The following is a 13,950-nucleotide window of genomic DNA, read 5'->3' on the forward strand; positions in this document are numbered from 1 at the left end:
ATACAAATCTTAAACTGGGTTTCAATCATATCATTTTCGGTATCTTTCTGTCTTAACCCCTCTCTCCCCTCTCTCTCTCTCTCGCACGCACACATACACTCACACAGAGTCTACCTCTTTCTATCTACTTCTTTCTTTCTCTCTTTCTCTTTCTCTCTCTCTCTCTCTCTCTCTCTCTCTCTCTCTCTCTCTTTCTTTCTTACTTTCTCTCCCGCTTTCTTTCTCTCTTATGCTCTATTTTCCTCTCTTCTTCTCACCCCCTCTCACACTGCAAGAAAATCAGCTGTAGCCGGACATAGAGTGGAACAACTCCGGTGTGTCACCGCGGTGCCCCTACGACTCCTCCGTCAGAGTTTAAGTCCCACACCCTACCCTAACCCCACCCCTCCTCCTTTGTTGAACCTGTTTGACCAGAGCCTATGATAAAAAACAAAAAGAAAATAAAAAAACTACCTTCCAACAACGACCGTCTCCAACAGGTCAAGCAACCACTTCGATTATGAAACTTCAAGACATTGTTTTGTGTTGACTCAAATTGGACAACTTAGAAGATGTCGGTCACGTGTTTCGCTTTTAATAAAACACAGAAGAAACATTGACGTCGTCTCTGTGAAGAGAACGGCAAACACAAGTTCAGAGGTTCAAAGTCCGTTTTTGCTTTTTATCGTATTTATTTTATGAAATACATTATTTGCTATCGAGAATATATTCGTACGTTACAAGGTGAAAAATAAATAGACGCAAATCAATGGAGGTTGGGTACATTAAATGGTTTTTCTTGTATTTTTTGTACTCCTTTTAAAAAAATTACCAGAAACACTGCTCTACAGATGGTTCTCTCTCTCTCTCTCTCTCTCTCTCTCTCTCTCTCTCTCTCTCTCTCTCTTTCTCCCTCTCTCTCTCTCTCTCTCTCTCTCTCTCTCTCCCTCTTTTTCTCTCTCTCTTCGAACCCACAAGAGTTAACAAGTGAAACAGAGACAGGCAGAAACAAGAAAAATATGTCTTTAAAAAGACTTTTCTTTTAAACTTACCAAAATTTAATTTTTCAAAAATCTATTATTCATATTTACTGTTGAAAAGATATCAAGGATCGAAACCGGTTCCGTAATGTTCTTTATAAAAGTATTTTAGCATTTTCTACTTTGTCTTTTTTCCATACATATCTACTCGTGTGTTCCTCTTCAACCTTTTACACACACACACACACACACACACACACACACACACACACACACACACACACATATATATATATATATATATATATATATATATATATATATATATATCACACACACACACACACACACACACATACACATACACATATGTTGGTTTCAAATTTTGGCACAAATCCAGCAATTTCAGGGCAGAGGATAAGTCGATTACATCGACTGCAGTACACAACTGGTACTTATCTTTATCGACCCCAAAAGGTTGAAAGGCAAAGTCAACAGCGGGGGAATTTGAACTCAGAATATAAAAACGGATGAAATGCCGCTAAGCATTTTGTCCGGCGTGTCAACGGTTCTGCCAGCTCACCGCCATAACATACACATATATATTGGTTTCACATTTTAGCACAAGGCCAGCAATTTCAAGGGAGGGGGTTTAAGTCGATTACATCGACTCCAGTACACAACTGGTACTTATTTTATCGACCCTGAAAGGATAAAAGACAAGGTCAACCCCGGCGGAATTTGAACTTTGAACGCAAATTCAGAAGAAAGGCCGCTACACAATTTTTCGGTGCGGTAACGATTCTAGCGGCTCATCGCTATCACACACACACACACACATTAATGTTTGTCTTTATCTGAAGTTGTAATAAAAACTATTTAACATTATAGGCGCAGGAGTAGCTCTGTGGTAAGTAGCTTGCTTACCAACCACATGGTTCCGGGTTCAGTCCCACAGCGGGGCACCTTGGGCAAGTGTTGGCCAGTATTTTTCCTCATTAAGGAAGGCAGAGAATTTTGAGCGGTCGATGCACTTGTTGGTGAAGTGCAATAACAGTGATTTAAAATAATGATTACTGTTATCTTTCAACTGCCAAATACGGTTTCATTATGTTGCTGCGAGGACTTACATTCCAGGTCCACCTTTGGTACATAAACACAAGAAATAGCACAGCCTTATCAAGCTACGTTTGGCACATGAAAGATAACAATCTGAACAAGTCTAATATCACCTGATTTCATAGATTGCAATTCAGCAACAAATAAACTCACTGCACAAAGTTGCTATGTGTTACATGTATGTGTGAAGATTTATGTTAATGTGTAGGCAATGATTGCGTGTATGCGTGTGTGTATGCGTGTGTGCATGCGTGTGTGCGCGCGTACGATGTGTGATTGTATATATTATGCTGACTCACAGAGATGTTCTAATGCACATACATGCACAATAACAGATGAAGACAGGTGGTGTAGAAAACAGAAGCAGTTGAGTGAGAGGACAAGTTCGGCCAGACGAACGAGTGTGGAGGTGTCGGGTTGGGGGTTGGGTCGGAGGTCAAGGAAATGTTTGAGTGCACGCAGAGAAGTTTAGAGGGGCCAGGAGGGAAGGGGAAAGAGTTGAACAACCGAAGCGCGTGGTTGGTGTCATGGATGTGAGAAGGGAGGGAAGCCACTAGGGGGTGGGGGTGGCAAGGACACGGTCAAGATATTTGGAGATTAGCTCGGTGGGGCAGTTACAGGCAGAGACGATGGTGCGGTCAGGGTTGTTAGGTTTGTGGATTTGGGGGAGGAAATAAATGGTGGGGCTGCGTGGGGTGGGGACAATGAGGTTGGAGGGGAGACGGGAGGAGGAGATGAGGTCATGGATAGTGGAGGACAGTCTGTTGGTAGCTGGACGTGGGGTCAGAGGGCAGAGGGCAGTAGAAGGAGATGTCGAAATTGGCGGAGAGCTTCGACCTTGTAGAGGTCCGCGCGCCATACCACCACGGCTCCACCCTTGTCGGCCGGTTTTATAATGATGTCAGTGCGGCGTCGGAGACATCGAAGGACCGAGAGTTCGGCTGGGGAGATGTTGAGACGACAGGGACGCCTGGAAAAGTTAAACCGGTCCACAGCGCGCTGGCAGGCGCCCGCAAAAAGATCAGCTGCTTGGAACTGGCCAGGAGCAGGCGTCCACTGGGATGGTCGGCGGCCCAGGTCGGTGAAGCAGTCCTCCTCGTTAGATACGGGTGGAGTGTCGCGGAAAAGCGCGCACAAAGCTGTGGATATCAGCACGAGTCTGAAATTCGTTGCAGGATGGAGTGAGGGGGATGAAACGCAGACCCCTACTGAGGAGGGAGCGTTCCGCCTCAGAGAGGAGAAGGGGTGGATAGGTAAATATTTATTTACCGTTAATATAATGCCATGCCTCAACAGGCAGGTGCGATATAATTGAAAGAGCATGCGGGGTTAAGATAGTTAATTTCGGCCTGTATATGTGTACACATTCTCAGTATTAATCTTTAGATAGTGATAGAATGATGTGAGAAAAGGAATTGAGCAAATGAAAGTTACAGAGTCGAGGGAAGTTGTGCCTCATAGTTGGCTGATTCTAACCTTTCTCCCTTTGGCCGTTTTTCTTTAGTAGCTGCCTGCTTGTGGCCATGACTCTAGTTGGTCTCTGTTCACTAATTGATTTTGCCTTACCAAATTCTAGTATTTACAACTATGCAAAACCAGCCAGAAGGATAGACATATTGTTGAGAACAATAAAATTCCTTGGTGGTTCCTGTTATCTCAATTCTAACTTAGAAGGGTCAAGTGGCAAATACATTATTTTGCTTAGCTAAGGCATCTCTGCTAAATGTAACTGCTGTCACTCACAGAAAAACTATTGTTTTACTGTAAGTGAAATTTAACGATCAAGGATCGAACCCCCACCACGCCTACATGAAGCCACTACACTCTCTTTTGTGATGTGAGTGCCAGATAAAAGATTTTAATCAATAATAATTACAGCAATGATTTTAGTCAATAATAATAAATATAATTACAGTAACGGTTAAAATCGAATAAATATATCGAACATTAAATGCTGAAAAAACAATAACTGCAAATTTGCTCATACCCAGCAGCCCCGTAATAATGAAAAAAAAAACGTGTGTCAACATTACTTGTGTAAGAAAAATAGGGGCGGAGTTGCAGAAGTCATTCGTAAGTAGAAAAAAGTATAGATGTGAAATGACAACACAAGGGGCCCAAATGTAGATCATCTCTTTCGCAAAATAGAGAGGGAAAGAATAACGAAACAGTGGGCTTTCCACGTGACAAAAAAAAAAAATCTCAGGGATGGGATTGGATTTGTCTATTATTGATTTTATTTTTATCTCCCGGGTGGGAGATGGGCTGAATCCTGGAAGTACTGCTATACCAGGCCAACCCGTGGCAAAGGTGGAGCAAGCCCCTAACTCTTCGCCTAGTTCCAAAAATCAGTTTAATATCGATGGTCCCAAATAGGGACCGTATCAGATATTAAGCTGATAAGAACAGATACTACACTTTGATCTTAGCCAAAAGGCCGAGAAGCGATAAATTTTTAACCTAGCTCAGAAATATTTAAATATATTTCTTTATACTACAGCCACTGATATACGTATTATATATAAAACTTATATTTAATTATTTTCTAAAGTTTTTGTTCATTTACTCATTTCCTCTTCTACCTTATACCATTTGTAATATTTTCATATAGGTTTTACTTGAGTTTACTTAAATATTATATGTTTAATTAACAATAAATTCTTTTTTGTCATTGTATAAAGTCAGTAACTAAAAGTAGACATGTGACGTCATCATAATGGAGGACAGCACTATTGATCGTACTTGTTGACGCTACAAATATTTAATCTTCCGTATTTAAAGTTCCAAGACTATTTGAACAAGCTGATCTGTTATCAGTGCGTTCCACCCATGACCAGCCCATCTTATATTCAAACAGTTTATCCTGGATCGATAACTGATGTATAATTGAAACGATTAATGTCTTCCTCGTTACCGTTGAATGTTTTGTTTTGGTTGTTATTTCTAGCAACCCGAGCATCCACATAGTGGTTGGCTCGTTATTTGTTCACGAGAAAAGTTTCCCTGAAGCGAATAAACACCAAGTTCAATCCCGCAATGAGTACAAAATATTTACAATAGCGTCAGATCAACCTTGTGTGTGATAATATCGAGTTGTTATTTTAACATTTCAGTTCTCATTGAGCAGGCGTTCCACTCGTGACCATCAATTCTTCTTTGTACCTATCTAGAACGCCGATGTCCGACGTATATTTATCTTTTATTGTAAGACTTTTAAGGTTTCATTGGCAGTTGTGGGAAGTTAGCTGCTATTTCTAGCAATCGAACAACTGCCAATCGGCTTCTTTGTTGACTGGACAGACAAGCAATCGAAGTGACCGAATATGTAATTAGCCAAAGTAATTAACCAATTTATTACAGAAAGGTGAATACGAAACAATCCGTTATTACCCCTTGATAATTGAGGTGTTTGTTATTATTTGAAGTAATTTTCACTAATTCTAACGCAGGTATGGCTGTGTGGTAAGAAGTTTGTTAACTTCCCTGTAAATTAGAGGATTGACAAAAAACGACCTATAGAAGAAGTACCAGACTTTGAAAATGTAAGTACAGGGTCGATTTGTTCAACTAAACCCTTCACAGCGATACTCCAGCATGGCCACAGTCAGTTAACTGAATCTAGAAAAGTATAGGAGAAGAATAGAAAGTTAAACATTGAAATTAAAAATATATCGCTTTTAGTTTCAATGAAATGTAACAAGAAACTTCGCCTCTTTAGTTACTAACACCTCCCCTGAAGAATAATCTACACGGAGCTTCTAATATATGCTCCCGATAGAAAAAAAAAATGTAGAATATGGGTGATGAAGGGATGGGGGTTGAAGCACTTGTATATGATGGTGATGGAACTTGTCTTTCAACAGTTAAAAATGTTCAGTTTTTTCGAATTACAGCTGAGCTGAATTCAGTTCTACAAGAATATCTTGGAGTGACCAGGATGTACGTTAACTTGACTAGTAACAGTCAAGTGACCAGTAGCATCCAGTTTGCTCAGATGTAATGAGAGATAAACAACAACAAAAAAGTTTACAATTTATCTTCACTGAAGATAAAAGATTTGGAATCTACACCCGTGAAGCTTTGTAAATCCAATACCCTTGGACTTTTAATATGCATATACTCTGACCTCATCAGTCATATTTTCTATAAAGCTTGACCAACAAACTCCAAAATGCACAGAATTTATCTTCCATAGACTCAGCATAAAACATTAGGTAGTAAGATCTTAAACATGCTATGGAAGAAAAAAAACCCAGCTCTTCAAATGTAACAGCATCGCCAACATACTGCCCAGGGGTACCCTAGTCCTTTTTTTAGTCTTCTCCCTACATTCTGCCAGTTGAAATCAGCCAAAAAGTCTATTATATATATTTCAATTCCAGCTTCAGATGCAAAATATTTAAGCTTCCACTTCTTTTCCAGGTTCATTTAATTAAGAATATCATCTCACCAGCGTTATGTTCTGAGTTCAAATACCACCAAGGACTACTCTGCCTTTCATTCTTTCGGGTCGATAAATTAAGTACTATTCGAGCACTGGGGTCGACTAACCCCTCCCCTGGTTAGCATGTTGGAAAAAATGCTTAGCGCCATTTCTTTCGACTCTTTAAGTCCTGTGTTCAGATTCCGCAGAAGAGTCGACTTGCCCGTTTACCCTTTTGGTTGGTCAGTTGTGCCCTGGGGCGATGTAATCGACTTTTCCTTCTCCTCAAAATTATTGCTTTTGTACGATGATTACAGAGATTCTTGTCTTCTCTGCAGCCGTGTTTCTCCTGCCATTTTATAATAACCTAGCAGAGATACCCGGCGTTGCTCGGAATTAAACGGCATAGATTTTTTTTTATTGTTTTACTTGTTTCAGTAATGTGACTGTGGCCATGCTGAGTGAAATCGGTTGGGTAGTTCTCGAGTTTTAGTGATGCACACATACAGACAGACGGACAGACACACATTATCAGTTTTATATACATAGATTAACACTTTCCAGCAATGTATTTTCTATTTACATAAAATCCTAATCTACATTATAATCACGAAGACACATGCTATTTCTATTTTAAGCATATAATTATGCACACAAATTATTCCGCCGCGTCGTCGTCGATGATAAGATAAAAATGTCGTGGCTTTATGTTGGTCTTAATAAATATTTATGACAAAGGAAAATGTATAACTATAAACTACAGACCTTGGTGACTTGAAATGAAACACCTTTATTTTTTAGATAAGCAGAAATCGTTAGAGCGTTGGTGGAAATTCCTTGTGATATATTGTAATGTCTCTTCTATGTTCTGAGTTCAAATCCTACCTTGATCCATCTTTACCTTTCAATTTTTTCTTGTGACATCATTTCTTTGTTTTGTTAACGCCTGGAAGGGGAAAAAAAAATTCTCAAAGTTTCAGCTAGGAAAGGTCACAATTTTGGCTAAGGTCACAGTTTCGACTAAGAAGACATTACAGTTTTGGTTAGTTTGGGCTAGGAAAAAAATTTATAGTTTTTGACAAGGAAAAATTGCTGTCTTTGATTAGGAAAAGTTACAATTTGGAGTATGGAAAATGTCATTTTGAACTACAAAAGAATCAATTTCGGCTTGCAAAAACGAAGTTTTGGATAGGCAAAATAATAGTTTTAGCTAAGAACAAAAATCAGTTAGAAGTAGAAAAAAAGCCACAGTTTTGTCAAGGAAAAGTCATTGTTTTGGCTTGGAAAAAAAATCAATTTTGGCAAGGGAAAAAGTTATTTGAAGATTGTGATATTGAATTCAAATGCCATGAATAATATTTGAAGTATTTGAACCAATATTTTAAATCGTTTTAGAACTTGCAATCCGGATAGAGTAATTGCAGATTTCTCAATAGTTCAGCGTAGATGTTCTCTTTTTCACTTTAGGTTAACATCCACTGGTCAGCTAATTTCCACAACTTTACACAGTTTCTCTTCTCTATCCCAAATCATTATATCAGGTCTGTTAGTCTTCCATAAGATAACCTTGCCCGAACTTGTCTCTGAGGGTAACTGTCCAGGTGCCACCCCACTGTCATTCATAACCGAAGGGGCTCTTTACCTTTTATATGTGCATATGTGTACATATGTTTATCATCATCATCATCATCGTTTAACGTCCACTTTCCATGCTAGCATGGGTTGGACGATTTGACTGAGGACTAGCAAGCCAGAAGGCTGCACCAGGCTCCAATCTGATCTGGCAGAGTTTCTACAGCTGGATGCCCTTCCTAAGGCCAACCACTTCGAGAGTGTAGTGGGTGTTTTTTACGTGCAAATATATATGCGAATGTTTGTGTGTGACTCATGGTACATTGACTCAATGACTCATGGTGCATTGTACATCCAGACTATAAAAGCTTTGTGGACTGTCTGTGGATTTTCAGCTTTTCTGCTACTACAGTTTTTGTTACCCTGTCTTTCAAGCTTATTCTGCCAAATCTACGAACGATCCACATCTCAAAGACTTTTATCTTCTTTTCCATTGTTCTTTACATTGTCCAAGATTCTGCCTCCGATAGGGGACAATGGCTATAATAATTTTTAGGAGCAGTGTCATGTCTTTTGAGGTGAAGATGTTTTATCATTCTTATTTATGTAGTTTTAACCTTATTTATTCCTTCAACAATTGCTTCTACACAGCGACCTTGTTGATTTATTGCATGTCCTAAATACTTTGGTTTTTTTTTTTCTCTATTTATTCTTTCCATTTGCTTTCTTTTGTACTGTCTTACTAATAACCATTGTCTTTTTGTCACATTCCTCTTTAGACCTTTCTTATCACTTTGTTCTTTCACACATGCAATGTCAGAGCTTCTAGAAACATATCACTTCTCCACAAACGTTTGCCTTCAACATTCATTGTCCGCACCCATCTACTCTGTTCTCCTGTGGCACCCCTTGTTTTCCATTGCTCTCAGCATATTTGCCAACACCAAACCGCTCTTCCCCAATGCCAGGTTTGTGTGTGCTCAAATTATCTGATCATGCCTTTTTCGTTTTATTTTTAAACCTGCAAATTGGATGTTTTATTAACAACATATTTGGGTTGGTGCATAATTATTGCAGATTTTTGTCAACAAAAACAAAATCAATATTTAACAAACAACATCTTTAAATGACGGACTGACCGTCTGCAAAGCAAATGGGAAGCAGTAATTGAAGTGGATGGTGAATATGCTCCAGAATAATCATTTAAAGATGTTTTTGTTGAAAAAAAGTTGCAATGGTGCACCAGCATGACCGCAGCCACTTGGCTGAAACACATAAATAAATAAATTATACACCAACCCAAAAGAATCAAAATAAACATTAAAAATGTAAAAGATCAAATTATTGAGTAAAAAAAAAAAAAACCCTAACTACCTCATTATTTTGTTCTTTTACTTGTTTCAGTCATTTGACTACGGCCATGCAGGAGCACTGCCTTTAGTCGAACAAATTGACTCCGGGACTTATTCTTTGTAAACCTAGTACTTATTCTGCAGATCTATCAGGACACTTCCGCTCTCCTCAAGACATGATAATGATGATGATGATAACGACAACAACAATAATAATGATTTCAAATTTTGCCACTAGGGCAGCAATTTTGGAGGAGGGGATGAGTTGATAACATCGACCCCAGTGTTCAACTGGTACTTAATTTATCAACCTCGAAAGGATGAAAGGCAAAGTCAACCTCGGTGGAATTTGAACTCAGAACGTAGTGACAGGCGAAATACCTCTAAGTATTTTGTCCAACACACTAACAATTTTGCCAGCTCGCTGCCCTAATAATAATAATAATAATCCTTTCTATTATAGGCACAAGGCCTGAAATTTGGGGGAGGGGGATAGTCGATTACATCAACCCACAATACTCAGCTTGTCCTTAATTTATCAACTCCGAAAGGATGAAAGGTAAAGTTAACCTTGGCGGAATTTGAACTCAGAACGTAGCGATGGGTGAAATACCGCTAAGCACTTCGTCCAGCGCACTAACGATTCTGCCAGCTTGAATAAAAATAATAATATTAATAATAAACAAAAAAGATAAAAGGCAATTTTTATTAACATTATTAATTTATTGGACACTGTAGGCCAAAACATGTACAAAACACGCCATACAGAAAGGTTACAAAATCCTGTGGGGTGCTACAAAATCAAATAAAATGTGGAAGACGGTAAAAAAATGTAGTAAACCATCAAAAGCACCCACCTATAAAAAAAAAAACCCACTTCGGAAGATTAGGGCACCCCACAACTCAGATCATTATCCGTATTGAGCAATCCTTTCCTCTCCTCACTGTACCCTGGGCCTTCACCTTCCATATTCAAACGTGCTCGTCTTTGGCTTTAGTCAATCTGTGAAGAATCCCACAGGCTCTGCAGGGTGGTCCCTTAGCTCTACATAGTTTGTGTGATTGGTTAAAATATTTAACTTATAGTCATTAGCCCAACAAAATATATTTTGTTGGACTAACGAGTTCTTCAGATGGCTTCTTTTGAACTTGTCACCCTTGGAATAGTTTGGGTAGCTTTCAGTACATTTCTTCTGGCCCTTTATTTTTAGCTTCTTTAGCAGCCCCCTAAAGCTTTCATTCTTCTTTCAAAGAACCAGATATCTCTCTGTGACTGTCTTCCACAGTCCTAGTTGTCTTTCTTTCTATTCTTCCCGATGCTTTTTCTATCTCCAGGGCCCATCTCCTCCTCATCACCACACCACAAGTTAGAACAGCCTGGTCACTTCTGCGTTGGAGGGAAGAAAGACCCTTTAGTTTCTCAGTGCCCTCACTTTGCAGGGGCTCATCCCTAGTGCTGAGGATAAGGTGGCTTTGTGTTTCTGCTCCATCCATCTCCAGAGCGGTGGTGGTGTTGTCATGGCAACAGTTACACCACCATCAATCATCTTCTACTTCCTAACTATTGTTGCTGCTGCCTGGGAGAATCTTTCACCTTTTTAACAGAAAACCCTCAAATGGTTCATACTCCTACATGTATAGCAACTGGGCCTTCTGTCCTGCACCACCATTCCAGCAATGGACATATGTTACTGAATACCCTTGTGGTCTTTGGGGGACATTAGGATCGTCCATGTAGACTCCACTTCATCACGTTGTTACAGGTCTCATCTGCACTCACTTCCTGCCAGTATAATACTGCAAAAGAGACAACCAGATGAGGGTTCACGTTTGCACCCAATATCTCTGACCATGACTATTACATACCTTTCCCATAATCTGTACCTCCAGACCATGGGCAAGATTGCGGTGCACAATCTCTGCTAACCCCTTTGCCTCATTCTCAAGCTTAGACAGGCCATGCTTTCATATGCCTTGCTCCTTCAAGAGGCACATCCTTCCACACACTGGCCAGAATTTCTCTAAATCCCCTTTCGAGAAAATATGAAGACCCACCTGTTAATTGCAAAACAGAAGTATATCACTTAACTCTTTGATTGTCTTTAGACAAAACCTTTCAACAAAGAGTCCTTTCTCTTGCAATATATTCATATTACATTCTCCAACTCTTCCCGGCTATTCAGCAACAGCTTCCTCTCAGTCCATTTGTAGATCAGACTGGCTACTTGTGATAGACACATTTGTTATGCATCTATAAAGTCTGTAAGGAAACTTACCATTTGCACATCCACTCTATGCAAACTCTATCACAACTGTCACCATTGTTTGTTACAACACTTAATTTCTTATTTACATTATTTACATTTGATGGATATTTGTCCTCATCTTGTTTGTTGTTTTCACAATGTTACGGCTGATATACCCTCCAGCCTTCATCAGGTGTCTTGGGGAAATTTCAAACCTGGGTTCTCATTCCTGAGGTATTTTTGAATGTTGTTATTATTATTATTATTATTATTATTATTATTCAGGGCATAGTTTCGAAATTTCCCCAAGACACCTGATGAAGGCTGGAGGGTATATCAGCCGAAACGTGTTAACAACAAACAAGATGAGGACAAATATCCATCAAATGTATATAATTCCTCATCTCTTAAATATAGAACTGACTTAATTTCTTCTACAAAAGTAGACACTGAAGTCCACTACCTCCGCTCTACTCCCAAACAGTTGCAAAATGGGCTGCTAGAAAACCGCACACATCTGCCTGGAATTGAATGGCACATGTTGTTCATTGGGTTTCATTAAAATGCTCCCATTATATTTTAGTTCTGACAATGCAACCTTCATGTTTTGCAAAGAGACAGTCAAGCACTATTTTGGTTGCTAACGCATCAGTCCTTTTGCCTTTTCAAACCAGTTCTTCTAGACTCCTGACCAGTTCCTCAGCTAATATATCATCTTCATCAGACTGGAGCTTGGTGTTGCCATCCGGTTTCACCAGTCCTCAGTCAAATCGTCCAACCCATGCTAGCATGGAAAGCGGACGTTAAACGATGATGATGATGATGATGATTCTACTTCTTTGCTATATTCTATCAATTCTATCCTAATGGCTATCTTCTGACAGACCCATTATTAATGAGACCTCCCGACCATCAATTCCTGCTTAAATATTTCACTAATCCAGTGTCTGTAGGCTTTCCTTGCTGAGAATGAAGCCTCTGGTTTCAAGACAGGAGAAAGCTGCTGGACCAACTGGGTGAGTTGCTGAGATGTCGCTGGAAATATCCGTTAGCCACATGCACAGTCCACTAGGGAGTACAAGGTGTCACACTCAATGACTTGTATAGCAGTAACCTCATCAATTGCTGCAAAAGATGAAGGAGACACTCAAGTGGGAAGTGTGGCAATATCAAACGGACCAAGTTGAGAAATTCTCAGCTAAGAGCAAACCATTATACCCAGCACTCATTGATCTGGGGAAAGCCTTTGATGGGATTTTTTTTTAAAGCTTTGTAGTGAAGTGATCTTAAAGAAAATTGTGAAAGCTGTGCAAAAAAAAAAAAGAAAAATGGACAGAGATGCCATCAGCAAGGTAAGAATTTGTAAAGAGTTTCATGTGTAAAAGCAAGTGTCCATCAAAGATTGTTTCTCAGCTGCCCTCTGTTGATTATAGTTCTCCAGGCCATTACAGAAGAGTTTACCAGCAGCTGTCTGCGGGAACTCCTGTATGATGAAGACCAAATTCTTGTAACTGAATCTTTCAAACAAAAAAGAAATTCTTCACATAGAATCAAAGCCTAGAATTGAGAAATCTCAAAATAAAAGTTAGCAAAAATTGAAGTCTTAGTAAGCAGGAAAGAATACAGGATCCTTGTACTACCATTGGGGTAGTGGTCCTGTTTGATATGTAGCAAAATGAATAAGTAGGGGTTCCATACAACATATCTGAAGTAGTAAACACGGGTGCAGAAGGGATCACAGATAAGCTGGGGCAAATAAAGGAAGACTTCATATGCAGCAGATGCAAAAAGAACTCCAAGAATATTCTTGAAGTAAATACTTTTGAGTGCTAGGAAGGCTCCAAAGGAACACTTGATAGCTCCTGTCACCAAGGTGATGTAAATAGCAGCATGGGTGTGGGATTGGTGGAAGGTGTCCGTAAATATAGAGATCAGTCAGAATGGGTTGCAAAAAGTTTAAAGAGGTGTTATCTTTGAGTGGAGAGTAAGTTGCATGATGCTTGCGGAGAATTTGGCATAGCAACAAAACATGGGCACCGACTGCAGAGGAGGTACAAAGGCAGGAAAGAGTGTGCCTGGTTTGGTGCAGAACAATTATGCGAATGAATAAGAGATGAAAGAAAGAAAAAAAAGGAGACGAACATGTGATGAATGTGGAAGATGATTGTTGGGTAAAGATGCAAGAGGAAGGGAACTGAGGAAGAAGAGGATGAGAAAAACATGGGGTGAAGAGGTGGAAGCAGATCTCAGGGGGTTGGATCTCACAAAGGAAATGACAA

General features: G+C 39.5%; 1 non-coding gene across 1 annotated transcript; it reads right to left on the bottom strand.

The window, feature by feature from the left end:
• Nucleotides 1–4,333: 4,333 nt before the first annotated feature.
• Nucleotides 4,334–4,527, bottom strand: LOC128248443 (U2 spliceosomal RNA). The gene has a single exon (XR_008264672.1). It is a non-coding gene; the product is annotated as a U2 spliceosomal RNA (small nuclear RNA).
• Nucleotides 4,528–13,950: the final 9,423 nt, after the last annotated feature.

Source organism: Octopus bimaculoides, chromosome 7, assembly GCF_046866305.1.
Source record: "Octopus bimaculoides isolate indiv1 chromosome 7, ASM4686630v1, whole genome shotgun sequence".
In the NCBI taxonomy this organism is placed as follows: Eukaryota; Metazoa; Mollusca; class Cephalopoda; order Octopoda; family Octopodidae; genus Octopus; species Octopus bimaculoides.